The 27,904-nt window shown below is 41.8% G+C and overlaps 1 long non-coding RNA gene across 1 annotated transcript; it reads right to left on the bottom strand.

The window, feature by feature from the left end:
* Positions 1-5,621: 5,621 nt before the first annotated feature.
* Positions 5,622-27,404, bottom strand: LOC140697219 (uncharacterized). The gene is made up of 4 exons (XR_012074081.1): positions 27,229-27,404; positions 25,420-25,506; positions 11,004-11,155; positions 5,622-5,963 (listed from the first exon to the last, which is right to left on the bottom strand). It is a non-coding gene; the product is annotated as an uncharacterized lncRNA (long non-coding RNA).
* Between the last annotated feature and the right edge of the window lie 500 nt (positions 27,405-27,904).

Raw genomic sequence — 27,904 nt, 5'->3', positions numbered from 1 at the left:
AAAGGCAGGCTGGTGTGAACTGCAGGAAACATTCAGGAATTCATGAGTAATTCGGGGCTGTTCTGCTGGGGAAAGATCACTGAGCTTCTGTAATACCTGGCCAAGGACTTGACAGAGTGGTGTAGGGAAAGTGATCTGATGAATTTTGCAGTTTAGCAGTAACACTCTGGAGGCAGTATGGAGAACTGTAAAGGAGGGTGGGCCTTAGATAAGGAGACTGGTTAAGATACCATTGCCGCAGGAGAAGCAAATGCCGACCTCTGGTTAACAACAGGGTGTCTGAGAGCAGAAATTTAGTCTTTACACGTGATCTTCACAACCGGTTTGGTACCAATATTTATGGAAGTAGGCAGGCCTCCAGGCCTAAAGGAGCAAATGGCCACTAAATATATGACTCAGACAGCTCTACCTAAAGAAACCTCCACCTCCAGGGCCTCAGTGCCTGAAATCTCCCATTTGAAATATTTCTTTTAGATCTCAGGGACTTAGAATTGGATTAAGCATAATCCTTTTTCCATGTATGGCATCACTGTGTTTACTTCCTTAGTTAATCTAAGGTAACAAGCATTTGTAAATGACCCTTCAGTGTGAAAGCTGGGACTTCAACAGTAGCTTGACCACATCTTCCCCTGTGGTCTTCCCCAACTCAGCCCCTGGCACCCCCTCCCAGAGTAACCACCATCATGCATCTTGTGTTCCTCATCCCTTTACTTTCCTTTTTAAATAGTTTTACCTCACCTATATATATTCTTTTAAAAGTATATTTGATTAATGTTCTTAATATTATAAAAAGGACATCATGCACAAATAGTTTTGATAGTTTTACTCTTTAATTAATATTATATTGTGAAGACTCGTCCATACTGTCGCTTCTTGTATTCATTTATTTTGAATGTGCCATAGCTCACTCATCATTCTCTATTGATGGTAATTTTTTGTTTGTTAATTTGCACAGTAGTGCAATGAACATTCTCAATCTGCCTTTTCTAGTATACATATACAAAGTTTCTTTTAAATATAGTCATAGGAGTAGAATTGCTGAGTTGTAGAGTCCATAAAGTTCAATTTTATAAGATATTATCAAATTGCTTTTCTAAGTGGTTTACAAACTCCCAGTTTTAACCATGACTAACCTCACCAAGAACAGCTATGGAAATTGGTCCCAAAATCAAATCATCTGAGAATAATGGTAATTTTACTTCCTCTTTTTCAATTGTTAAGTCTCTTATTTTGCTTATCTTATTGTACTAGCAATATTAGCTGGTAAATTATGCTTACAGATCTTCTAATGTTAAGACTGTCCTCAGCAGAGGAAAGCCTAGTGTGGTGTATGGTCACTTTAATGCCCTTTGGACTTGATTTACTAAAATTTTTTTAACGATTTTTACATTTATAGCAATAACTGGCATAGCTATGTAATTATCCTTTCTCAGTTTTTCCTAGTTTTGGTATAAAGGTTGTGATCTTCATATTATCTGATAATACTATATTTTGTTCTATTTGCCAGATTAATCAGTTTTAATCCTTTCATTTCCATCTGTTGCTTATGTGTTGCTTTAGAATGTGTCTGGTGAATAACAAATAACTGGATTTTGGGTTTTTTATTTGGCAAATTAGCTCATTTTTATCTGTGGTAGTTATCCTAATATCTTAATACACGGATTACTTTATTTTTTCTACTTTATTAGGTTTTTTTCAATTTGTCACACTTTTTTCCATGTTTTGCACGTTTTGTTCATTGTTTAAAAGTTGGCCCTCTTTTCTCTCATATTAGCCAAGGACATTAACATACTCTAATGTCCCTCAGTCTTTGCCTGCTCCATCATATTGAGTTTATCTAGACTTCTCATTCTTTGTGTTCATAGACGTGTTTTTCCTTTCTCTTTTCTTTGGTCTCAGTTATTTTTTAAGACCAAGACAAACTTTACAAAGATATTTTATCACCTTTTCTTCACGTGTTTCTTCCATCATCCCTTAAATTGGTTTCTACTTATGTAAAAATGTATTTTAAAATGTTTCACATATGGGTCTTTGTGCGGCAAACACTCAGAGACTCTGTATGTCTTGGAGTATTTTTATCATGTCTTCACATTTGAATGACGGTTTAGCTGGATATGAAATTCTGTACTTGCACTCTTGCATACTGCTTAAAAATCTGATATCAGTATTCTTCTTCTGTTTTGTTGTTGTTGTTGTTGGTTTTGATAAGAGATCCTCTTTCTTTCTCTGGAAGTTTTTCACAACTTTACCTTACTTTGAAATACTTAAATTTCAACATAATTTATGTCTAGTGGTTCCTATTAAGCTCAGGGTGTTTTTTTTTTAATCTTTCCATAATTCTGTGGGAATTGTCTCCATTATTCATTCAAATATTTCCTCCTCTTCATTTGGATCTAATATATATATATAAATGTAAATGTTTTATATTTTTTAATTAATTTTCTGCTAAGAAGAATTCCTAAACCTGATCTCCGAGTTTACTGATTCATTCTTCAGGCAAAATCCATTCTACTAATTACCATTTATTGTGTTATTTCAACTATCATATATTCATACTTAACATTTCTGCTTGATTCTTTTTATGATTCTTTGTTTTCTTTATGTATTGCTAATATCATTCCTTATTCTTTAAATATAAAAAATTAAATAAATTCTTTAAAATATATGTAAATTCTTGATCTGTCAATTCTAATACCTCTGGTTCCTATGGAATCTGTAACTCAGTTTGTTGTTTTACTTTGGAAATATCAGTGCTTCTTTTCTCGCCCATGAACTTCCATTCCTCTGGGGTTATGGGCTACTTCGTCCAGCAGTGATGATGGAGGAAGGGCTGAAGATCAGAACTCCATCTATGTCAGCATCAGTTTGTTCAAGTTAAGGGTTAAGGATGGAGGTTAAGAAGTGGAGGATTCCAGGCATCCGAAAACCAAAGCTACTTATTCCTTACCCTACCAAACAGCTCCTTAGATGTGTTCTTTATTTTAGGAAGAACTAGCATCTAGAAGAGGAGATTCTAGTCCACCAGCCCTGGGGGTTTAGAAGGAGAGGATGGGGTAGTGACCACCTGACCAGTCAATCTTAATGTATTTTCCTCACCTCCACTCAGGCACAGGGCTTCTCTCCTGCCCTGCTTTTACACCTAAAGCACACTTCCTCAACAAGTCTAAGCTCCAGCCCTGTCTGTCCCAGGGCAATCAGAGTTAGGGGATGAAGACCCTAAGAATCAACAGCTCCTTTCTTGTTTTATTCTGCACAGCATCATGAATACCCTGTCCTTAGGTTAGGACCATTCCAGACGCATGTACATGCCAAATAAAAAGAGCTTCTTCCTCTCCAGGGAGTTTTTACAATTTTCTCTGCAACTTCATGTTTTTCCCCTGTGCTTCCTCACAGTTGATCTACAAGGAAAGGCGCCAGTATATCAGGCTAGGTCAACATCGTCTTAGGAACCCCTCTTGTCTTTCCTTCTTAAAGGTTATACACTCTCCTTCCCATTCTGCCTTCCTTTATGGTTTAGATACTCTGGGATGGCAGTACACTGCACACTGGTGTGAGTGGGCGCGCTGGACAGGTGCGTCCCTTGACTGGAAGAGGCAGAATGCGGGAGAAGTCCAGGCTGGGCTCGTGTTCTCATTCAGTCATTGACTTGCTGTGCGGACATAGGCAAGGCATTTCACTTCTCTGAGGCTCCGTGCCCTCTTCTGAAACGTGAAGTTAATAATAACACTGACCTTACTGGGTAGAAACAGGACCCATGTGAGACATTGGATGTGAAAGGGCTTTGTAAACTGATTTAACTGATTATCTGGAGGCAGGGAAAAGAGTTTAGAGCTGAGCAAAAATTCACTTGCACAACCTGAGAATTTTACTAAGTGTTGGCCCTGCTAAAAAAGCCTGATGCAACTGAACATTCTCTTATTATAGAAAATGACGAATCTGTGTTTGATGCCAGAGTTGTCACATTCTTCCAAGAGTGCAGACTTTTATGGGCCCCTGGAAGCTCTGCCGGGGACTATTTCTGAGGACGGGAACATTATGCCTTGTTGGCAAGGCTTGTTAAACCAAGGCCACTTGTGGTCATTGAAGAATCTGGGTCTGCCTTTGCCACAGTGGGGGCGAGGTCTCAGACCCTGTCCTCTGATGTTTGCCAGTTTGGATACACAGCTTCTGCTGAACTCGCTTGGTGAGGGTCTTTTTCCAGTCTAATTAGGGGAGTGAGAAGTCGGAGAAGAGGATGGAGCAGGTCCAAATCAAAGACAAGTAGCAGAGGTAGAAACGAATAAGAATAATGTGTTCTCTCTGGGAATTTATACAAGGACAAAGCTAATGAGACTTTGTTTTCAATTACTTAAAATGTAATCTGTCATTGAAAAGATGATGTAATGACTTTAAAACCGAAAACAAGCCAGAATCCTACAACATATTCATTTATTTGTATTTTGCACTTTCTTGTCTATTTCTTGTCGTCATTAAAATGCATGCATAATGCACATTTCATTTCATGGCCTGATTGTTTAAAAATTACATAATAGGCATTTTTTTAAGTTTGCATTTTAATAATAATACAATACACTTTTTGATACTGCTTTATCATTAATAAAGCCGCTCCTTTACTTTGGGACATTTGGGCTGTCTTCAGTTTTTTTGTTTTTCATTTGTTTGCTTTTTTGCTATTATAGTGAAAGCTGTCAGAGACACCTTTGTGTATTTTGCATATTTTGCTTTTTGTTGTTGCTGCTGAATTCTTATCGTTGCATGGATTCTAAAAGTCCTACATTTGGGATGATTGGAGAAATATGCCGAGGCATTTTAACTCTCGTTACTGTTTTTTTTAAAAAGTATTAATTTAAAATGCCACTAGCCAATTTAGCCACAGCTCTTTCAAGCATTGATTGTTTGCTTAAAATTTTTTCCTACTTTAATATATTAAAAACAGTGCTTCAAATTTGTTTTCATTTGTACTTCTCTGCTTAACAGCAAAGTTTAATGTTTTCCATGTGCTTTTGTTTTTGTCTAGATTGTGTTATTAAAGTTAAAAATAAGCTGCCATAAGTTTCCAGAATTTTTTGAAACCCCCCCCCCCAGAAAATGCCCCTTAAAATACTTCCTAAGGAACTTAAATTTCCAAATTAATCAGATATAACTAATCAAAGAAAAGTGTCAATTTGTCTTTCCTTTAGCTGGTTAAGTGCTTTTTATGCGTAATTCAAGTCTATCAGGAATATTTTAAAGGATATTGAAAGTAACACTTGGACATTACCTCCCCAAAGTTTACATTCCAGGACAGCTATTATCATACGACTGAACCAGATTCGAAAATTGTTAAATGTGGTAAGGAAAGAAGAGAACAAGAGTTACAGGGATTCAAAGAATGGGGAGATTTCTAGCTTTAGCTATGGGATGGGAGGAGTCAGAGAAGGCATCGCTGAGCTGAATGAGCAGCATCTGAGGTAGTGCCTATTTCGGGGCGGTGGAGGAAGTATGTTGGTGAGAACATTTTGCCCATCTTACATGAGGGAGCTCCTGAGATTTCAACTAGGTCTTCTAAGTTACAGCTACTCGTCTTCATATGAGTAGATGGAGTCAGACAGGGATGAACAATCCATAGCCACTAGGTCACATGAAAGGGTTTCCACCAAAGTTTATTTTTAAAAACAAACATAAGGAAAATAAAAAGTGGCCAGTTTTGATTGTCTCCATGATATTAAATTTATATTGTACATTTTGCAAGGCCTAAAATTCGCAATGAAGATCAGTGCTTCCCAACCCCTCCCATGCCACAGCACACAAAGAAACTGACAGTGTTTCTTTGTTATACTGGGGTAAACAGACTACTTGCTATCAGAGACGACTGCCTCACAACCTGGCTGTTCCAGGTCCTGTTGACGGTCCAGAAGGCTGCAGGAAAGGATCAACTTCTGGGCATTCTTGGAACCCACCAGGCAAACATCACATGGGAAATTCTGCAGGTAATTAAAGATGGTTAATAAAAACAGTTGCAGATTTATTCTGCATGATAAATACTCAGTGAATTAGGCAATGAGATTGGTAAAGAAAAAAAAAAAAGAAAGAAAAACTATATGGTCCTTGATTTGTCTGACCTTGACCAGGCTTTCTACTATGGGCTAGAGAAATTTTCAGTATTACATAGAAAATAGTAAAATTAAATCCTGGAATTTTGACCATCTGGGTGTCGGATACATTTCTTTTGAGTTATCTTCCAAAGAGCGAGTCTCCACTAGTACTTTTTTTTTTTGTTTAACCCCAACACAGGTCGTCTCAATAACTGATTAGAAAAGTAGAACCTCATGGTTGGAAGATATCTTTAAGGGGCCTCTAGTCCACTCTTCTTTCCAATGAAACAGTCCCTTCTATAGTTTCCCAGGCAAGTCACTGACACTAACTGTCCAAGCTTGAAAAGCATGCAGAGACAGGAAATTTATCTATATATAGGCTATATTATGGGTCTGGCTGATGAGATTAATATTTTGCATTTACCTAGTGGTCTCATTCTCGTGAGTTCAAAACATGGTATCAACTAATGTTTATATCCCAAGCAGGTAGAAAGGTAACGGATAGATTTTTTTTTTTTTTAGGATCTCCATTCAATTTATAGAGCAATTCAAACTAAGTATTGGTTTATGTAATTAAACGCTGTTTTTCTCTAGAAATTGTTTCGACTAGACAGAGTTCATTGATCATTCAAGGAGTCAATCGTTTAGAAGTTGAGAGGTTAAGAAACAATTTAAAAGATGGCCTTGGCATAATAGAAAAAAAATTATTTCTATGAATATTAATTAAAAAAAAGCTACACAATTGGGTACAGTGCTCTTGTGGAAAAATTCCTGAAAATCTTTGGTGTACCACCATTCTTCTTCTTATATTAAAAATTCTAGCAGCTGTGCTTTTCTTCTAAATTAAGAAAATAAAGCAATATCATGAGCTAATGCCACATTAAAGTGGCATGTTTCAACACTTCAATGTCATATGTTGCCAAAGTTGAGTTTCCCAGGAGTCCTGGCTCACCCCACTCTTCTTGGAGGCAGATGTCGGAGTGGTCACTCCAGGCCAGGGAAGTCAGCATTTCTTGGTTCTCCTTCCAGATTGTGGTGAGGCCCTGGATACACTTTATCCCACCTCAGTTTCTCTGGTGAGGCCCTTTGCCATGGAAAGGGGTTGTGGTCAAACGGAAATATTTGAAGGATTGCCACGTGGATGAGGGATTTAGCCTATTCTGCTTCGTCCCAGAGGATAGAAATATGACCAAGAAGATGGTAACTGCTGCAGAGAGGTGGATTTGGACTCAACATTAAAATGAACTCTAAGAAAAAACAGAACTCCTTAACCCTTCCTCTAACTAGGACAGACACCTCAATTGAGCTATTTAATTTAATTCTTTCAAACAACCCATCAAATAAGTATTACTAATTTTTACAGACTAGGAAACTGAGACTCAGAGAGAGTACGTTACTTGACTAAGTTCCCACCACTACAAAGTGTGTCAGAACTGAGACCTGGATTAAGCCGAGACTCAACCTGATCAGTTGTATGGAGTTAGCTCATGTAATTAACCACTGAGTTGTAGTTCCTTAGAGAAAATGAAGTAGGAAAAAGAATTCTCAAAGTCAAACATTACTTAGGGGATTTCCCGTCAAGATGGCAGAGTGAAAGGACCATGAACTCACCTCCTCTCACAATCACAACAAAACCACAACTGACTGCTAAACAACCATCGATGCAAAAGGACTGGAACCTGGCAAAATCAAACATTATTTAACAAGCAATATGTTACTATGGGACTTGTGAATGATCAAGATGGGCCTAAAGTCTGAATGAAGGCAAAGATTTAGGATCGGAGGTGGGAACACCTGCCGAGGCAAGACATCTACAAGTACGACTGTAATCGTCCTGGGGAAACCCAGCCATTTTGCTGGAGACAGATCCAAGGATATAGCTGGTGAGTTGGCCACTGATGGTTTTCAGGCTTCTGTTAAATAAAGGAACTTTCAGCTTTCCTTTGAAAAGCCTTCTAATAAATAGAACTGCCCCAGATGGAACCGGCTGCTTTGGGAGATACTGAGACCCTTGCTCCTGGAGATGTTTAGATGCAGCCTGGGTGGGTTGATGCTGAGATGGACGAAGATCTAGATGTAAAGACTACCAGGTCACTTCCAGTCCAGAGAGTCTGTAGTGTCCTCTGAGCAGGGTGTCTGATCTAAAACATTAACAAAAGGAAGATAAAGGGAACCCATTTGGAGGAATTAGAGAAGGTCAAGGTCCATAACTTACTCAGATTTCTACAAATTTCTGAACATGCAGTCAGGACTAAAGCCATGACCTGCTGCAAAGGATTCCCAGGTGAAAACGGGCAAAGTTAGCCACATGCTCTACGTTTTGAGGAGAGAGTCCCAGGCAGTGGAAGAAGGACTCTTCCTGCTCCACCCCTGTCAAGGAAGAGGAGGGAAAATCCTCCTTTCATGACCTTGTAGGAGAGTGAACATTTATGACTTAAAACCAGGGAGGTATAGAAAAAGGAAGTAATTTTCCCAGGGTTCCTCAGCAAAACAAAGTCAGTCTCTACCTAGGCACCCAGGTCTACCAACCCCCAAGCTTGTAAAGATTCCCTGAGCAGCTAAGCCTGCCCACCTCCATTCTTAGTGAGACTACTGTTTGCCCCAGGCTGTGAGTCTGTGAGGGCTTAGCCCTCACACCTCTCCCTCAGCTTTAACCCCTGCATCCCCAATGATGGCTTCTCCATCCCTTCTTGGAACCCCAACCAACTTTCCTGATCTGATTTCCATGCTGCTCATTCGCCAAGCTAAGGTACTCGGCTGGCTGAAAAGTACCAGGTAGAAATGGAAAGCATCTTTGAGATCATCTAATTTAAACCTGGCATTTTGCAGATGAGAAAACAGAAAGTCAGAGAGAAGTAAGTCCCGGTCACTGATCAACATCGTGCAAAGTGCCATGCTTGGCACTGGAGGTGCCAGGGGCTGGCACAGCCTGTGGACGCCTGGCCTCTGCTCCCTGGGAGGACGCGGAGCTGGGAGTGGGAGGGGCTTGGTGGCTGAGCATGAGAAGCGGGAGTCAGGATTGATTCCTGGGTACTGCTGGGGTTTTAAAATGCTGATTGACAGGCAGATGTTGAATCTTTTCTGGGCTTCAGTTTCTCCAATGATACCACTAGAAAGTGAATATTTTCCATGTTTTTCAGGGCTGGGGCAGTGATGGCAGGAGTGTCCTGGGGGAACTTTGGAGAGGGCCCCAGAAGAACTGGAGGCATTGTGGTATGTTTGGGATGGCTCTGCGGGGTGTCCTGGCCATGAGTTCATCTTGTCCATTCAGAGAGGACCTGGGGAGATCCTGGGTGGGGGGAGGGGAGGAAAACTCCATATTCCCACTGTTCACAGACTTGATGTTGCAGTAAGCAAAACAGATTTGGCCTGGTGCATGGCATATCAAAGGGACACACCCCGAGTGAGTCACTTCCTTTGGGGAAACTCCCTTCGCCTGGACTTGCTCCTGGAGGGCAGGGACCTCAGCTCTGGCTGCTCTGGGTACAGTGTTCAGCCCATTCTGGGCACTAGCCACGCTGTCTGTAGCATGTGTTTTCTTCCCACAAGGAGCTTCTTAGAGTAAGGATAGATGCGCTATTGCTTCATTTTCTCAGATTACAAAAGTGTGCACTCATCCACTCTTTTGCAGAGGGTTAGAAGTCTGTCCTGATGGTTAGCAGGGCGGCTGCAGCTTCAAGAAGGGTCTCCAGCACGCTGGAGCAGAGGAGGCATATTTAGCGGGAGTCAGGACGCTTACATCTGAGTACTGGGTCTGTGCTGGGAGAGCTTAGGTGAGTCATATACATCTGTACATAGCCCTGGAAGGCTTAAAAATCTCGCACTTACATGATTTTATATAGTCTTTACAACAGCCTTCTGTACATGCCATGATTTCACCATTCCATCCCATTTTATAGAAAAAGAAAGTGAGTCTTGGGGAGTTTAAGGGACTTCAGGGTCTCAGGGGCACACGGCAGGGCTGCACTTGGATACATCTTACCAACATCAGGGCTTCTTTCCACAAATGTTCATTTTATAACCTAGGCCCTGGGTTTCCTTTCTGGAAACAAGGGCATTGGACAGTCTCTACAGTTTGGCCCAGTTCTGACGTTCTGTGGTCCTGTGGGTTGGGGCATGGGCATTTTCTTTCTAACACTGTGTCCCTGGCACTCACGTTTAAGATGATACTTCCAGGCTGTGAGATGGAGAGAGACATCAAAGGGAAAGGTGACAGGAGCACCATTACCTTCGGTGGGTGGGGCCATGGTGTGAGAAGGGGACTGGCTTGGAGCCAGACCAAGGCGGCTTGAAATCTTGACTCCTCCATTTATCAGCACTGAGACTTTGAACCAATCACTGAATTTCCTGGCGCCTCTACTTCCTCTCTTGAGGTTTCAAATGGAGACAATGACACTGATTTTGCAGGTGGATGGATATGAAGATCACATGAAATTATTTCAAAAGGGTTGATACCCTTATTACCTGTCAGGTAGGTAGTGGTGCTTATTTAATGTTAATTTCCTTTTTTCCACTTTTGTCTGGTGGATATGAATATTGAGCTTATTGTCAACAACGAGGATTTGTTTAATTTCTGGTGGTTGTGATGGCATAGGTTGTATCTACTGGAAAAGGCTTGAGACCACTGGCCCACCTGTCAATTGGCAGGCACCCGGGGGCAAAAGAGAAAAAATCTGTGTTATCTGGCTGGAGGTGAGAGTGAACGGACACAATCAGAAGTGCCCCTGCCTGTGAAAGATAATTTTAGGGACCATTGTTTGCCTTAGATCATGTAAAATTATTCACATTACCCCAAAATATATCCATAATTTACTTTGCTATTAAAACAGTGTTTAAAATGGTACCTGACATGGAGCAAATGCTCAATAAGCATTTGTTAACCAAGTGAATTCATTTTTGAATAAAAAAATAATGTTTCAAAGTGTTTACCATTGGGTAAAATTGATGTTCCAGGAAGCTGCGTCGTAGCTGACTGTGGCCCCCAGGATCTGGCTGCAAAGCCCTGCCCACCCAGCCAGAGGAACACGAGCCCTGCAGAGACGCAGGCTTTCATTCTACAGCTGAGAAACCTGGATTCACGTCTGTAAAGCAATGTGCTGAGTTAGTCTAAAACGCAGGTCTCCTGAGCCACACCCCAGCTCATCCAACAGAAACGTACACCTCTCCATCCTCACACTGAGAGATCGTCAAGCTTTTGGCTTCTCTGCATCTGCTCCTTCAGTCCCTCCACACAGTATTGAGAGGCCAGGTTAAATCTGCCAGGACTGTGCTTCACTGGAGCTGTGTTTCACAATTTTGACAAACACTCTGTTTGACCACGTTCGTTTTCAGAATCCCCAGTCCTAACTGTTTGAATACTTGTGAAGGGCTTTATGATGATTTTGATTAAGTCTTCCATTTTTGTCTCAAGAGTATTTAAGTAAGGAGCATTTGGGGGCTTGTGAGAAAAATTCCAAACCTGGCCTTCTTTTGAGGGGAGAAATTGAGATCCAGAGGGAAGAGAGCTTCTCAGCCAGAGGTAGTCCCTAGAATGGTGATCTGAGCTCTCTGATTGTGTCCCTTTCAGGGACCTGAAGCTGACGGGTTTGCCTGCTTGGGCACAGTCTCCCTGAAGCCTCATCTGGGAAATCTTCCAGACAGAGACATCCAGTTTTGCTAACCTAGCTGCCACCTTTCCCAAGATCTCCTCTTCTCACCATCCCAAACATTTCCTTTTTCTTCTTTTCACCCCCGCCCCTCAATCTCTTCCTCTGCCCAACATTTCCCTGGCTGTCAGGACTTGTTTCCTGTCAGTTGCCTCTCCCTAAGCCTCGATCCACCCCGGTGCAGTATCCCTGACAAAACAATGTGTTGTGGTGATGCAACAGCCCGAGATGTCAAAGCAATTAGGTAATTACAGCAGGGAAGGTCAGGGTTTCTTCAGTCCGGAAAGACAAACAGGCACACAAAGAGGAAAGCTACACAAAGGAAGCTGATTTCACATCCCTGGTCTCTCCCCTGCCCCTCAGCCATGATCCCAAAGCCTTTATACCTACAATGGATCCTCTGAGGGCACCGGGCTAAGAACCTGCCTGACTTCGAAGGTGTGGCAAGTTTGAACACCAAGGAATAGAACATCTTCTAGGTTTCAACACATCCCTTGTTTTTGTCTACCCTGTTTGTTTTTACATCAGCCCCACCCTAAGCTCCTACTGCTGCAATGGCCTCAGTAGTGGCTCAATGCCATGGATGGGACGTTGCTCAAAGGGGACCGTGGGTGCAGAGAGCAGAGCTCCTCCCAGGAAACCAAGCCCCCAAGGTCTCCTTCCCTTGGCGCTTATGTGTCCATTAGGTCAACTCGCAACACTTGTTAAGAACCTGCTATATTTGAGGGATTGTGCTTGGGGCATAAGGTTGGGACGGGGAGGGTGCAGAGGTGACTATGAAATGGCTTCTGTTCCACAGGAGCTCGTTGTCCGGTGAGAAATCTGGACATACGGGCAAACATCACAGCCTGCTGTGGTGATGGGGCTCTAGCTTAGGTCTGAATAAAGTTCCAGAAGCCACAGAGGAGAGTGTGACCGACCCTCTGCAGGAATCTAGGAACTAGAGACCGAGGCAGTGGCATTTGAATGATAACCTAAAGGATGAGGAAGGCTTCTCAGACAGGTGGGAGGAAGCAGGGCATTCTAGGCAGAGGAACAGTGTGTTCACAGGTGGGAAAGATGAGAGAGTGCATTGTTTTCTGACAAGATGGAGCTCCTGGAGACTAAAATCAGGGCTATGCTGGGGGTAGTTAGGGCTGAGGGAGATACTACTGAATAAGTTGGTTGGGGCAAGATCAGGGGGCCGAGGAGTGTGGCCTGTCCTGAAGGAATGCTCCACGGCACCAATAGAGACGTGGGGACAAGGTAGAGCTGTGGGGAGACCTATGTGATGGTGGCAGTGACTCTCCCCTAGTCGCCTTCCGGTCGGGGGTCCACACGCTCCGGCTGCATCTCACTTCAGTCCTACTCTCCTCAGCCATGAAATAAGGCAGCTTTCAGCACCAACCCCTTCCCAGAAAGAGCCTCCCTTCAGATGACCCACTCCAGGGAGCTAGAGGCTCTCCCACCCACGCTCAGCCGTCTGTCTGAGGCAGGACGTGGAGTCGTTAGGCTGAGCTTTGGCTCCAGATAGTCCTGGCTTCAAAACTTGGCTCTGCCTCTTACCAGCTCTGTTATCTTGGGTTTCCCTGAGGAGGGCCTGGTCAGTAGCACACGGAAGTGCTCCATCAGTGGTACCTGCTGTAGGTCTGTCTCACCTGGCTATAGGTGTTTCTTAGCCATGTTACTTAACGCATCCACGTGGCTCTTGACAGCGCTGCCCTAAGACCTAGGCAAGAAGGCCCCTGGCTTAACCTTAGAGGAAAGATGCCATGGCATACCACAAACATGAGAACAAATACATCTGAGAAAGAAGGCGTGGACACGTCTGTCATTCAGGATTTGGTACACAGACCTGGCAGAACAAGACCCATAACCAAAAACATCAGTTCTTGTGAGAAACACCATTCAGGCTCCCAGGTCTTCAGATCTCTTACCTTACATCCTCGAAACAAAAGGCAGTTGTGTCTGGATGTTGTGAAAGTTTGGAGGTTGTGTCACTACCTACTTTGCAAATGGATACTGCTTTGGAGAACAGGAAGAATCTGCATGGTTAAAGCACTTAGGTAAGGGAAATTAATTAATCAACTTGTCAAATCCTTCCTCTCAGATGGCACGAATGTAATAGCTCCTTAATAAGAACATGGTACTGAGTGCCCATTCCTTGCTTCTCTTTACGTTCTAATTCGTGACCCTGGAGGAAGTCTTGATTTAGCATGAATTTTCAGCAGCTTTACATGGCAGTTGAGGAATATTTTGCAAAATTAAACAATTCATATTACTCTTAAATTTGTATGTATGTATGTAGATTAAGACATTATCTATATGACAAATATGATATAGATTCATAATATTTTCAACTAAGTAGGCATTAAAAGCTAGCATTTTCAATAGTTTAACTTTTTTACAGAAATAGATACATTTTGATTAAATTAAAAATTACACTGGAAAATCAGCTTTACTTAAGTATTTTTTATTTAAAAGGTTAATGCCTGCCAATTGTAACATTTGTAGTTCCCTTTTTACTTTTTTAACTTCTTTCTAAAATTTTTTTATTTACTTATTTTTTGTTGGAGGTGGTAATTAGATTTATTCATTTATTTTTAGAGGAAGTACTGGGGATTGAACCCAGGACCTCGTGCATGCTAAGCATGCTGTCTCCTGCTTAAGCTATACCTTTCCCCTCTTTTTACTTTTAATTCATAATTTTTGATAGCTAAGATATTTTTGAAGAACTCTTTTTGCAAATGTGTAAGGAAAGTAATTTTAATTTTTACATTTACTACCTTTACTTTCATGTACATTTTTGATGAAAAGAATTCAAATTTTAGACACTTTGAATACAGGTAACAATTTGTTTTGTAATCCTTTGGATCTGCATTACCCAGTAGAACTTTCTGCTGTGATGGAAATGTTCCACAGCTGTGCTGCCAAAATGGAAGATGTGGAACCTGTGGAACGTGGCTAGTGCAACAGAGGAATTTTTACTTTAGTTTTACTTCCTATTAAATTTAACGGATTTAAATTTAAATATCTGCATGTGGCTAGTGGCGATGATGTTGAATAGCACATTTTTTAGATCACTGAAAGTGAGAACACATCTGGATAAGAGAAATAGAAAAAGCACAGGAGAACCTAAGAAAAGAAGAAAGTTTGAATAGAAAAGGAATACAGAGATGATCTGCCTAATTCTTTAGAATAGAAATAATGAAAATAAGCCAATGACTTGCACACAGAAAAGCCTGTGTAAGATTATGTCGACTGAGGGAAAAAAAAGGCTGGGAAAAAAACAGCAGTTGATAAAATACAACAAAGATAAAGCAAATGCTTGAATGTTAGTACAAAGTGTTGAGAATAATATTATTTAGCCAATAATTAGCCAAACATAAAGATCCTTTTCACAGCACAAATGGATCAATTATTTCAGGAAAATTTCTGGATCTAGTAGAAATTATTTGGAATGAAGTATTGGAATGTCCCAAACACGGAAGACAGATTTCGAAGTAACAAAATCTATTTTCATTATTTGGGATAGCAATTTCAATATGAGACTATTAATTAAGTAGGTAGTAAAGTGCAAAAAATCTGTAAAATTTTAACAAGCACATATTGTCCATACAACTAAATTACTTTAGGGGCAAAAGTCATCCTGAACAACTAACAATTATACATGTCACTGAATTATACCAGATAGGAAAGAAAGGGAGACACAATTAATTTTATTGGTTTTACAACTCTTGTAAAAAAGTATAGGATTTTAAAAAAAAATTTATTTTTATTTACTTACTTATTTTTTAATTCAAGTATAGTTGATTTACAATGCTGTGTTAGTCTCAGGTGTACAGCAAAGTGATTCAGTTATACATAAGTGTATATATATATTCTCTTTCAGATTCTTTTCCATTATAGGCTATTACAAAATATTGAATATAATTCCCTGTGATATACATTAGGTCCTTGAAAAGTATAGGTTTTGATTTAAGTGAAAAAGTAAAAAAATTTTTCAGCTATTGACATTTATTTAAACAATTGCCTTTTGTAAGTCTGCTTTGGATAAATGTCTATTCAGTTTCTTTGCCCATTTTTAAATGAGACTATTTGTTGTTTACTATTGAGTTGTAGGAATTTCTTATATATTTTCGATATATACCCTTTATCATATGCATGAATTGCAACAATTTCACCCATTCTGTTGGTTGCCTTTTTATTCTGTTGTTTCCTTTGCTGTGCAGAAGCTTTTTAGTTTGATGTAATCCCACTTGTCTACTTTGTTTTTGTTGCCTGTGCTTTTGGTGTCATATCCAAGAAATCATTGCTAAAGCCAATGTCGGGAAGATTTCTCCCTATACTTTCTTCTAGGAGTTTTATGGTTTCAGATTTTATGCTTAAGTTTTTAATCCATCTGGACAGGATAACCATTTACATGAGGAATACGAAATACACAAACGCATAGGAGCAGAGAGTAGAATGGTGGTGGCCAGGGGTTGAGGAGCGGGAGAAATGGTGAGGTATCAGTCAAAGGGTACAGAGTTTCAGTTATGTAAGATGAATAAGTCCTAGAGATCTACTGTACAACAGTGCCAACTATACCAATACTGCAGTGTATGCTTAAAAATTTGTGAAGAGGGTAGATATTATGTTAAGTGTTCTTATCACACATGTAATAATCACAACAATGATAATAATAATAATCATAAATAATAGTAGAAAATAAACCATGGGAGGGGATGAATATATTTATGACATAGATAGTTAGTAGTGATGGTTTCATTGATGGATAACTTATCTCCTAACTTTTTGTAAGTCAGTTATATCTCAATGAAATGGTTAAAAAAAAGATTGCCAAAGGCAGGCCTATAATGACAGCAACATGGATGATAAGGAAAAAAGTTTATAAACTGGGATTCTACCCCAAAATCCAAAGTGTTCTTTGTGCTATATAAGGCTCATAGTTTAAATTTGTTACTGGAAGATGAGCCTCAATTGTGATAATTGAAATCACATACTTTGGAACAATTCAAAGATTATATTTCTTTTTTTTTTTTTGACCTGTCTAAAGATAGAGCAACATACATCATATTTGACCCAACAAGCACTCTTGAATATATAATGGGGAACACTATTACAGCAATTAGATTTAATAGAAATAAGATATGAAATACACTAAAAGAAAGAAGCAAAACAGTAAAAGCTTCTCAAAGAAACATTCGATTATGGTCTCTGAAGGAAAATATAATTAATTTTGAATTTGCCTATCTTCTGTTATTCTGTATGAATTATTGCTTGCTGTTAATACTATTAGAAAGCTATTACAACCAAACAGATCAAAGTTTGACTTTTTCACCTGTAAATGTTTATTTATTTAGGGAAAATGGTTTTTCTCAAGAAAAAAAGTCCTATGTCAAATATGCAATATAAGTGATATTCCAATAAAAAACAATAAAATCAGAAGAAAAGATAATGAGATGGACAGTTCATATATCAATAATCCCCAGACTAACTATGGAATCTATTTTCTGGCTATCGCAGATCAAGATAAGTTCTCTATTAAAGAGAAATTTGAATAAATTGAGCAATATACTGTTACATTCAGGTTTTTTTGTTATAATATTCTAATATTTTTTAAAAATGAAAAAAAAAATTACCGTGGGCACTAGAACTTTAAAGTCCTGTGAAAATTGTGATTTAGGCAATAGAGATACAGAAGTAATTTCTGTGGTCATGATACTTTATAACATATGATCCATAACAATACTTCAAAGTGATATGTAAAACCTATTGGTTCATTTTTAATCTAATATTGCTTTAATCATTTTATTAACAAATCCAGTTGCTATTTTTTGAGGTACATGGATGAACAGGATCATCTGGTGTTGAGTACCACCCCCCCCAAAATCCCTGAAATTTCTTTCTGAGAGCTAGAAAAATAGGGCTTCTGAAAGACAGGTATCCAGGTCTTTAAGGATGGGCGAGGAGTATTTCTGGTTTTATTGTGATTATTTCCTTGTTATTGTTGACTTTGGTACTTATTGAGAACACAGACTGCTAACTTCCATGAATTCAAAGATAACTGGGTTTTCCAATTGCTATGATGTTTGGCAGCAAATCGCCAAGACCAAGTGACAAGGAGACCTGACAAAGAAGGATGGTGTCTGGGTATCTGGGAAACACTGGGAAGTAAGACCAGAATTTTTTCCCACTTGGATCCCTTAAACATGGTCTCCCTTGATTTTTCATCTCTCATGCATTTTGAAGAGCATTTAAATCCCCACATTCATAATCTTTCCACTCTTCATATACAGGGCATCACTTTGCATGAGGCATTTGATACACGGGAAGCTTCTTGAGGTCTATCTTTCAAGGGGATTTATACCCACACCCATCTGTGTATCCATAGCTCTATCCATATCTATAGTTATGGGTCCAAAGTCTTTCTGACTTTCAAGTACACGGTTTCAAACTTGTTACCAGTGAAAGAAATCTAAACTGGACCTGTGTTTGAAGATGAGGGTGTGGAAAGGAGCGTGTCTAACGTCTGGCTTCTTTGAAATGACTGTTGGGCGCAAAGTACCTTATGTTAAGGTGCTTTTCTTTTAAATATCTGATTAACATAAATTTTTTTATATTATACAAATACATAATACCATGATTATGGAAATAAAAAGCCACCCACAAGCTTACTATCTTTATAAATCATCTATTTCCATTCTTTCCTGTCTTTTCCAAAAAAGCATATATTCTCACAGGGTTGGACATGCAGCAGAAATATAATTTTGCATTCTAATCTTTGTCATAAGTGCCACACAATGAGCAATTCCAGCGTGGTCTTTATAATGACCTATTTGAATAGCTTTAAAATATAACTTTAGCGAACACATTGTCATTTATATCAGCATTTCAAAACTGTCCTGGGACATTTATGTTACCTCTAATTTACTTCTATTATCAATAATCCTCTTTGGGCACTTTCCTGTCATCCTTTTTCCTAGTCTTGGATTATTTTCTTAGAATAACTCTCCAACAGTGGAACTGTTAGGACAAAAGAGATGAGAACTTGAACAAGTTGTTGGTGGTTATTTCCTTTAATGTGTTTATTTTTAATCACAGTCTTCCTCCCTCATTTAAACAAACTAACTGACTAGTTCACCATCTCACTAATTAACTAGCTCAATGTCCCAGTTTCCTGGTTTGTTTCTTTTCACATCTAACTGGTTCACAGAATCCCTTATATTTGCTCCTTCCTGACAATGACCCTCTGGTACACATATTTTTACACAAGTAAATTGCAGTGATAACTTTTCACCCTAAAGCCTGAACACTTCACAGATCCATTATCTGGCTTCAGGAAATTGCCCATCTGCAAAAGTGTCCATGAGACACAGTTTCAGTGATTGTGAAAGGGGCATGCTGATAAGGCAGGTAAAGACTGGGTTCCTGGCCATCTGCTCTTCTGTCTCTTACCAATTAAGTCTCTGCCAAGACACCTTGGGCTTTGCCACCAACCTGTTCCACCAGCTCTTGACAAAGTGCAGGCAACCATGTAAGTGTGGGCATGGGTACTCACCACACATCCACTCTACCTAGAATTGGCCTAGATCCCATGAAGGACTCATTGGACATTCAGATGTAATCTCTACCCTCAAGAACCCTTTAAAGATAGATAAGATATATACACTCCAAGGATATGGCTGAGAGTTTATGGTTCTAAAGAGGTTCAGAAGAGATGGATCACATCATAGGCCCTAAGCTGGGATTAGAAGGACAGATAAAAGTAGAAGAGGCAGAAAAGAGTGTTAAGGACATTTAGTTTGGAGACCTTCATTTATTCCTCATTCAGTCAATAGGCATCTGCCACATAGCAGGCTCTGAGCTAGGTGCTGGGCATACCCAGATGAGTCAGATAGCATCCCAGTTCTTCCATACATCTCAGCCCCGTGGGAGAGACACATATAAGAAGATCATCAGCATGTGGTGTAACGCACGCTGTCACAGAGAAATTGACAAAGCGGTGTTACTGCAATGGCCAGATTTGCCTGGGAAAGACAGGAGGTCTGACAGAGAAGGAAACTTCCTTCCAGACCAAAGGGATCTGGAGTGCTTTAGGATGATCACACATGAACAAAATGGGGAGGCAGCAGTGGCAGAGTGGAAAGAAGACTCTACTTTTAGCTGGAAGAACTGCATTTTCACCTGATTCTGCTACTGTTCAGCTGTGTGATTGGGACCCAGTTCTTCAAAATCTCTGTGCCTCAGTTTTGACACAAGTAAAATGGGGATCATAATACATCCATAGGAACTGCTGGGAGATTGAAAGAGAAAGGAGGTGATAAAGGGCCCGGTAAAAGAATTCATCATCATCATCATTGGTATCATCCTATCAGAAAGCACTTGGGAAATTCTTCAGCCCAGTGTAAATGAGCATATTGGCACGGTGACTTAACTCTTACCATGATTATCTATCCTTGACTTCCAGGAAAACATCTGGAAACAAAAGGACATGGCTATGAATGAGCAGGGTTTACTCCTACCACCCACCACATCTTTTTGCTTTGGGTAAATCTCACCCTCTAAGGCCTTAGAATGTTAACTTTGCATTTGTTAGTCCTCCTGAGCAAGATTATTAGCATCTTTTTTCTTTAAGGAAATTAAATCATGCAGAGTCCACTAAATCTAAGGATATTTAAAGTGCACAGAGAGTTGGCCCCATGCCCCAGGTTCACCTAGTCACCCAGGCATTACCGCACTGGCTGTTTATTTCGTAATTTCTCACAAAAACTGTGGCAATAGCCAGAGATGACAGAGGTGACAGATGAGTCAGGGAGAGAGGGTGACTCAGAGACTACCATCTTAGCGCCCCCCCCCAAACTGGCAACCTTGAGCACGCTGGCTTCCACAGAGTTATACTTTTGTTTGGATATTGCTTTAAGGAGATTAAAGGATCTGTGTTCCTGGAAGCCTCCTTCCTCGTTTCTTCCCTGGGGCCCTTCAGACCATGCTCCAGTTCATTCCTTTGTAATGAGAAGAACTCACATTCCTTGGGAATTTATTCTATGCCAAAAAGCATTCTCTGTCTTTTACACGCATTGTCTTATTTACTCCTTACCAGTACCACAGAGGTATGATGGTTAACCTCAATTTACAGACGAGGAAACTGCTGCATAAGGAAAGTGAGTGACCAGCCAAGGTGAGTCCAGGAATAGCTGGCAGAACTGGACCTCGGCTGTCTGACTCCAGAGCTCCTGCCTCTCACCATTCCGAAATCCTGCCTCCTTCAGGTTGGAAAGCCTGGAGCGCTCATATCACCTGACAGTGTCAGACACCTGTGCTGTGGGTCAAAGCTGAGAACTGTCTTAGGCTTGGCTTCTAAAGCTAGAATTGTGGAAGAAAGGAGAGCAGCTGAAGGCTGTTCTAGGCAGTCTTCGTCCTGTGCAGGCAGCCAGGGAAAGCCTGGCCCAGGAACCTGTCCTGCAGACCTCCTGCTGGTGGTTGGAGGAGGTCCGAGGTTTACCTTCATAGGGAAGAGAGAACAACATTTCTGGAAGAGGAAGAGCCAAGTAGAATGACTCCCTTCCAGACTCCACCTCCCTGATTCCTGGTGCAACACTTTTCTCTTTTTTCTCTCTTTGAGAAAATGTGATCAAGTTTATCACCCCAAATACAGCTCTGATCATGCCTCCCACTTTGGAAGAGCCTCCAGTAATGGTTTCCCATGGCCCCAGCCAGCAGCCTCCAAACTTTTCTGAGTCTGTAGCCCCACTGGTTAAAAAGATTAATAGTTTGTGTGCCCAAATAAATTTATAATACACATATATGCATGGGTGTCAAACCATGCCAATATATTATGCATGTTATAAAAATAAACCAAAAATAGAAATTCTGAAAGAAGAGATAAATATGAAATAAAGAATACTTTAAGATGTATGCTGATCTCATAACACCAGACCATCAAGACACAATCAACACTCTAGGCAGAGCTCATCATTAATCACAGTGAATGCAAACCCATATTTCAAGCATCATTCTTCCTGAGAATTTTAAAGGTATTTTCTTTTCTTCTTCTTCTTTTTTTTTTTTGTCTACTGCGTATTATATGTGATTAGATCATCATTGGCTTTAACCCCTGAAATGTGGCCAGCTGCAAGCTAAGAATAGGAGAAAAGTCAGCTCTGCCATTTTCTTGTTTGCTTGTGTTTGTTATAAGAATTATTCTCAGTTCACAAGTTCTTTGCAGGAATCTTTTTAAGACCTCTTGTCCATTTTATGTAAATTTATTTAGTAAAATCTAGGTAAAGATTCCATAAATCCAAAAAACTTGCTAAATTGAAATGACAGCGTGGGTACCTCTTGGACACTCTATGGCATAGAATCCCTACCCCTCCCTCAGAATAACCTTAATTAGAGATGTGACATGCCATCATTTGATTCAGGGATCTGACATGGGTCCCTTAGTCAGTCTATATGGGGTGTGGATATAGCTCAGTAGTAGAGCGTGTGCTTAGCATGCACAAGGTCCTGGGTTCAGTCCCCAGTACCTCCATTAACAATAACCCCCAAAATCTATATAAGAAATAATAGGCATTTTAAAATTCTACTTTTATGTAAATAAAAGTAAATAGAAATGAAGATTTTGGTATGATTTGCATACCCTCCTAGGAGCATGCACTCCTTTTTGGAAACCCTTATCTACCCAAATCAGTCCTTAGCCTTCCAAGATTGGTGACCTACTTCTTTGCCCGTAAGTCCAACCATCACTAACTCCACCCATTCCCATGATCGCCCACACACTGCACTGTATAAACTCACAAGGCTGGACATCTTCCTCTGCAAACTTTCTTCCCCTGAACCTTTGTTCAGACTGTTCTCTCTGTTTGGAATACCCTTGTTTTCCATCTTTTGAAATTTTATTCATCCAGAGAGGCTCACCTCAGCCTCTACCTTCTGTGAAATAATAACAACATCAACTAACATTTACTGACTTCTTACTACAGGTCGAACATTGCATTATCTCATTTAACCTGCATAACAATTCCGTGAGACAGGAACTACCACGTTCTCATTGCTGAAAAGCCGAGAAAATTGCCAAAAGCCACACAGCTAAGAAATGGGGAAGCTAGGAACCAAGCCCAGGGGGACTCCAAATCCCCACACTCTATCACTGAATGTGACTTTTAATTTAATTTTATTTGTCTGAACTGCTAAGGCTATGCTAAACCTTCCCCCCTCTTCCTACTAGTGGGGAGAAGGAGCTCTTCCCTCTTCGCACATCCAAAGCAGTGTGCTTGTAAATGTCGCGAGTACTTACTTCACTTTCCATGTTGCTGTTGTGTGTGCCATTCTCACACCCCCAACTACACTGTGATCTCTTTAGACAAGGGGTCACACTGAATACCTCACAGCATATAGCAGAGGCATAGTAAACACGGTCATTGAATGGATGAATTAATGGGTGGATGAATAAATGGATGGAAACAAAAACAACAGCAAAGGTCCTAAGTTGGGTGTGATTTCTTTAGAATGTAACTTGATATTTTCCTGGTGGCTTGAGGTTCAAACTACAAAGATACATGAGTGTGAGTCTGTAGTAGATTATTAAGATTTAAAACTAAAATGAAAGACAAGGGTTCCATTTCCCAATATTTATCAAAGCACTAAAGAGCTGTGCTATACTCTTCAACGTATATTGACTGGTGGATAAAGACTCAAACCTATTTATATAATCTAGTTTTCCAAAAAAAAAAAAAAAAAACTGGATGCAAGAAAAAGTTGTCACCGTACAAACTAGCTCTTGACATCTTGGACGACTGGAAAAGGACTTTTGGGCAGACCATTCTGAAGTTGACAACAGTGAACGCAACTTACAAGAGAAACTTTAGCGCATTTAATCCCAAAATTAGTGAACTTGTGCAAGCAAACATATACACACACACACACACAACCACACACCCTATAGTTAAGGAATTTTTTTCCTCCATTTTACTGATTCAGAAACTGAGACCTAGAGAAGTGATATGACTTGCCCAAAAAATCACATAACCAAGAAGCAACAGAGCCTGTACCCAAACCCAGGCTTTTAGACTCAAATCCCTTAATCTTTCCCAACTCTGCTCCTCAAACACAATATGAATCCTAGAATAACAGGCTTTTGAGCTTTCAGAAACTCTTCACCGTGGGCTCTTTTTTGGGTGTCTTTGAAATGCTGTTCTGTATAAGCCTGCAGCCTTGAGGATTGTGTGTGGCGGGGAGGGACCAGTGACTTCTAATCCCTAGATGACTAAACAGAAGCCTAGTCCATCTGTGACAGAGATCCCTTCCAAGGGCCCCAGGTGCACACGACAGAGCAAGCATCTTTGTTTCTGCCTCAGTGCCGAAACCATCGGAGAAGCTTTCCAGCCTCTGCCTAATTAATCCTTCTTTCCTTTTTAAATTTTCTTGTTAATGTTTGACTCTCCTTACGTGGCAGTATAACACTCAGCTCTCTGACTGATAAGCTGCACAGTAAAATGGACAGGCTGTCAGGCACCTGCTGGAGTCAGGAATGTGAGGGGGTGCAGGAGGGACTTCATTCTTAGTCCTCGAGGGCTGAAAGAGACACAGGCAGAACCCAGTGCCTCGCTGCCACCTTCCCACTTTCTCTGAACATGGCATCCACACAAGGTCATGAAGCACACATGGGGTCCCTTGAAAGAAAGACCATTAAAGCCACCTTCAAGTATACCCTATATATAAAGGATAGAGTGGGGGTAGAAGCTTGATTTTCTCTGGGGAGTCGCTAGATGAAACGGGTGAAAATTAAAGGCGACCGGCTTCCTACTCATTGTAAGGCAGAGATGTACAACAGAGAAATGGGCTGCCTTCTGGAATGGTGAGCTTGCCATTATTGGAAGCAATCAAGCAGAGGCTGGACCACCTCTCCTTGAAAGTGGTGAACAAAGCATATATTTAGAGAATAGATGGTTTGGCTAGATAATTGCCAGAACACCCCTTCCAGCAATGGCATTTTGTGTGTGCCTCCAAATATTCCCCACTTGAATGCTTTGGGAGATGGATTCAGACAAAGCTCATCTGTTCTATAATATTTGGCCACAATACAGTGCCTGCTGCCTGGTCACAAGGCATTTCACAGACAGCTGTTACCATCTTTATTTCAGAAATGTGGTGAAAAGGGAATTCAGAGACAGGTGAGGGGCCCGGCACACTGGATCTGAACTCAGTGATTGCCAGCCACGTGCAAGGATCCCACCTCCCCTGGGAAGGCCTTGCATTTTTCCCCTCTAGGTCATAAATTCACACAGTCTCAGTGTTTGAATAGTCTTTGAAGTCATGGAGTCAAGCTCTCCGGAATCCACAGGAAAGTAACGTTTCCCACTGACTCTAAATGAGAACTAGGAAGCCAAATGAGCCCCTTGGAATCTGAAGGAATTCTGTCTGGGCTCAGGGATAAATAGGGCACAAGTCATTGCTGAGTCTCCTGCCAGCTTGTCCCAAAGAAGCCCTGCGCCAGTCTTTATGGTGGGAAAAGGCTGAGTTCCGAGAGTGGGGTGAATGCAATCAAGGTTGTTAAGGTTGCAAGCATTTGGAGCAACCAGGGGCAAGCTTTCTCTTGCAAGGTCTTTGCATTTCACAGATGAGGAAGCAGCAGGACCTAAAAGGAAGCAATGAGCTGAGAATCAGAAAACCTGTGCTAACACTGACGTGCTGTGTGATCTCGGGAGAACACTCACCCTCTCAGAGCAGCAGTTTTCCCACGAGGATGGCAATTTGCACCCAAACTTGACTGGAGGATCAGTGAGATCAGGGATGTGAAGCACCTGAACATTGGACAAACGGGAGGTGCTAAGATGGCCATGCCTGCTCCGAGTGCTTTTTCTAAAGCAAGTCGATGCTACTTATTATTCTTCTTTATTTCCAGATGTGGAAATCAAGGCAAAGAAATGTGAAGAGGTGTGGCTCCCATTCCTTAGTGCCAGGACCAAGAGAAGAGGGCTCCCTCGTTGGGAGGACTCCAGTGCCAGCCCATGGCCTGGTGTTTCCTCTCTTTCTGAGAATGACACCACTGCATGACTGTCTGGGACAGTGCTCCAGGCCAGGGAGATTTCCTTCTGCTCAGCTGTGTGAGGCACATGTATCCTGACTTGGAGTCAGGAAGATGGCCACTTTCACATCAAGTTGGGAGCCCTGGCGTTACCTCTTGTCCCCACACTCCCCGAGCCCCTGCCGTTGGTGTGGTCTCTGCTATTGGGCAAAGGCTGCATCCTCCAGTGTATTCTCAGGTCAGGGACATAATCTCAGGCCTCTCTCTGGTTCTCCACCTCAAAGAATGCCCCAGCCGTCACCTACACTTTCTAACAGTCCCCAGGGCCTTCTCCCTTCTGCTTCTCCACCAGCGTGGCCTCTTCTGTGAAGTCCTCTAACCCTGGGTTTCCCCAACGTCCCCCCCACCCGCAGGCTCCCCTCTCCAACCATCATCTTCATTTCAGAAAATGAAATAAAAAAGAAATGCAAGTGACTCATCGGCCCCCAAGCAGGAGGGGGAGAAGCAGAGAGGGTGAGTCTGTGAGTCCAGATGAGGAGGCCTACAGGCCTCCTGCCTGCTTCGCCTGATCAGCTGAACTTCACGAAAGGGAAGGTATACAAATCTGAGCAGTGCCATGTTGTCTCCAAAAGCAGCCAGAGGGGAAGTGAGGTGTGACAGCTGCCTCCCCAAACACAGGGCAGCTCCTGCCTCGCGTGCTCAAAGATGGCTCAGTGGCTGGCTGGGGGGCCAAGAACAGAAGCCTCCACAGCAGGCATCCCGGAGCCTCAGTCATCCTTCTGAGCCCAGGCTCCCCCAGGCCGTGGCGCCCCCCTCCCCAAGGCCTGGGGCCGTTCCATATCAGGCCCCCTGGGTACACAGCAGTGCCTGCTGGGGACACTGAGCAGGGGGCCAGTGAGGAGTGTCTTCTTGGGAAGCACAGCCCACCTGCAGCGCGGAGTCCGAGGTCCCTGCCCAGCGGCTGGCTGGAGGCCTGTGAGACCGGGAGCCTAACAGGCAGGGTGTGCTGATGGGGAGGAGTCAGGATGAAGGGCCTGGCCCCTCCGTCAACCAGAGGGGCTCTGCTCTAATGTGCTTTACTTGTTGGGCATCTGCCTGAGATTTCATGGGGGGGTGGGGGTGGGGACAAAAACAGAGTCCACTGCAATTACAAACTGAAAAAAAGAAAAATAGGAAACAACCTTGAAAGCCCCCATGAATCTAGCCCAGTGTTCCTCAAACCTAAGCGAGCCTCAGATCTCCTGGAGGGCTAGAGAAAACACAGATGGCTGGGTCCCTCCCCAAGGCTGCTGACTCAGTATTTCATGGTGGGACTGATAGTCTGTATTTCTAACAAGCTCCCAGGGGACCCCAATGCTGCTGTTCTGGGACAAGCTTTAAGAACCACTGATCTAGCCCAATTTTCCCTTCAGAGCCAGGAGAGGTCACTTCTCCAAGATGCTTTAGTAACTTAAGACAAGATAGAATACAGCCCCACTCTCTGCCAGCCCCTCCTCACCTTGGCCAGGCCTGGTTCATCACACTCTGCACCTGCTCCGGCACAACAGGGCCTGGATACAGAGGCCACTCCAGCCCGAGCCCTGGGGTGGCTTTACCCCTGGGACAGTGATCGAAGGCGAGCTTCCTAACCTCAGGTCCATCACAGCCAGCCTGTGTCCCCCGTTCGGGGAAATTGCATCACACCCCCAGGTCACCAGGATGCTTCTCTGCATTTCAACTGTTCATGCCTTCGTTGATTGAGCCTTCTGTGATCTCATTCCTTTGTTCCTTCACTCAACACATCGCTATTGAGACCTTCTAGGTGCTGGGAGCTGTTCTAGATCCTGAGATACAGAGACCTCTGAACCTGAGAGACAGATTCCTCCCTGCCCTCAAGGACTTCGCAGTCAGAGTGGAAAAATAAACACAATCAAGTTACCACCTTATGAAGGGAAAGAAAGAAGGGAGTGCCTCAGAAGGGGCGTGAAGGAGAGGAATAGGCAGGGTGCCGTCAGGTAGGACGGTGTTAGTAGACGAGAGGGATGGGCATGGGGTAGGGAGGACGTGTTCAGGGTAAGGGTTAAATAATGAGAGGTATTAATTGATATTCATTGTACATCAGTTGCTTTTATTTTATCCTCACAACCATCCCTATAAGAGATGCCATTATTAAATCTTCATTTATAGATGAGGAA

This window comes from Vicugna pacos, chromosome 1 (assembly GCF_048564905.1).
Source record: "Vicugna pacos chromosome 1, VicPac4, whole genome shotgun sequence".
Classification (NCBI taxonomy): Eukaryota; Metazoa; Chordata; class Mammalia; order Artiodactyla; family Camelidae; genus Vicugna; species Vicugna pacos.
The sequence above is the reverse complement of the archived record's forward strand: the minus strand, read 5'-3'. Positions and strand labels throughout refer to the sequence as shown.